Source organism: Poecilia formosa, unplaced genomic scaffold (genome assembly GCF_000485575.1).
Source record: "Poecilia formosa unplaced genomic scaffold, Poecilia_formosa-5.1.2 Scaffold554, whole genome shotgun sequence".
NCBI lineage: Eukaryota > Metazoa > Chordata > Actinopteri > Cyprinodontiformes > Poeciliidae > Poecilia > Poecilia formosa.
The window spans coordinates 137,221-139,095 of record NW_006800493.1 but is presented as its reverse complement, the minus strand read 5'-3'; the positions used below and the strand labels follow the sequence as shown (position 1 = coordinate 139,095).

General features: G+C 40.6%; 1 protein-coding gene across 1 annotated transcript in view; it reads right to left on the bottom strand.

Moving 5' to 3' along the window:
- Nucleotides 1-1,875, bottom strand: part of cemip (cell migration inducing hyaluronidase 1) — a 213,119-nt gene that overhangs the window by 128,270 nt on the left and 82,974 nt on the right. The window lies entirely within an intron of this gene.

Below are 1,875 nucleotides of genomic sequence, written 5' to 3'. Positions count from 1 at the left end.
TCAGGGGTTTTCCGGACCTGTTAGACAGAGAGCTGGTCAGTAGTCAGTCGGTGGTGAGATTAAGGCGTGGCTGGCTATTGCAGAATAACGAACAATATTTATGCCCCGAATTGTGACTGCTCCGTCTTTTTCTGTAAGATTTTTTGATATTGTTGCACAATGCAATAATAGGGACATAATTATAGGAGGCGACTTCCATTGTTATCTCAATCCATTGTTGGATAGGTCCTCCAATAAAGTTGCTTCTTCTTTGAAATCAGTGTCGGTTCGAAATAATCTGATGAAGTCATTAAATTTAGTTGATATCTGGAGGCTTCAGCATCCTTCTGATCGTAAATACCCTCCCACCCCCCACACCCATGGTAGTTTTATCAGAATTGACCACTTTTTAATTGATTCTGAATTAATTTCACGTACATTCAGCTCAATGGTATCAACATCTTAATTTCAGACGATGCCCCTCTCTTACTGCAGATCCACTTTAATCTTTATGGTCTGTTGTTTAATTGGATATTTATCCCCCCCATGAATTCTGATCAATCATTTCAGGACTATGTTTCAGCCAAAATCTCCGATTTTCTCCTTTTTAATGACAACGGAGAAGTATCTGACTCAGTTGTGTGGGAGTCATTTAAAGTGGTATTAAGGGGTAACATTATTTCTTATCAATCTTCAATCACAAAGGCCGGATCACAGCTTCTTGCAGATATTCAGGCTAAATTGGCTGTTTTGGAGGACAGCTATTAGAATTCTAATGATGAAAATATAGTCAGTGTTATCCTGAAGACAAAATCTGAATACAATCACATGCTTGGGGAACAAGTTGGTAATTACATTCGCAAACTTAAACAAAAACATTTTTAACTGGGGGACAAGTCTGATAGATTGCTCTCCAGACAAGTAAAAGGCACACTGGCAGAACTATTCATAAAATGTCTTCCCCCTCTGGCCAACTGTTAACTGACCCTAAAACTCATAAATAATGCTTTTTCAATTATTACAGTAATTTGTACACTTCCAAATCTAGTGCTACAAGTTATGATACTAAAGATAAACAATTTAAATGTACTTGTACTGGATGAATCCGTCAGGGCAGTCTTGGATTCTGATTTTACAATTGAAGAAATCAAATCTGCGATTCGTTCATTATCTTCTGGTAAAGCTTGTGGTCCAGATGGGTTTGGAGTAGAATTCTATAAAGGTAATTTGGATCTGGTTGCCCCTCTTCTTCTGTGTATGGTAAACTCTTCAGTGAGGGAGGGAGTATTTCCTCAGAGTTTGCATGTTGCTAATATCTGTCTTCTCCTGAAAAAAGGCAGGAATTGCTCTATGTTGCCTCATACCGTCCTTTAAGCTTACTAAACAGAGACCAAAAAAAAATAGTTGCCAAAGTATTAGCTACTCGTTAAAATAAACACATAGCTGACCAGACTGGCTTCAACCCTAACAGGTATTAGGGTTACCTAAGGTTGGAGAAGGTTGGTCTCCTACATGTTATGTACCAGACCAACCTTCCTGCCTCTGCGGCTATTTCATTAGATGCTCAGCAGACATTTGATCAAAATGAGTGCAACTATTTGTCTTTGGTTCTCCAAAAATTTGGCTTTGGCGAAAAGGTAGCATACGTTACCTGTGGAAATGAAACAACTCTTCCTCAATCCAGCGGAGAGGTCGTACGCCCCACAACAAGCAGCTCACCCTGGAACGCTCAGGGCGCCAAGCCGAAACAAAAGTCTCACACTGCGGATCCCATGAGACGACTAACGGGGAGAACCCCTCACCTGGACGAAACAGAGTGGCCGGCTCTGAGCTGAAACCCACCTACAACTTCAACACCTGCTCCGCCAAAGAAAAATAAACAAGCAGCTGGAACCA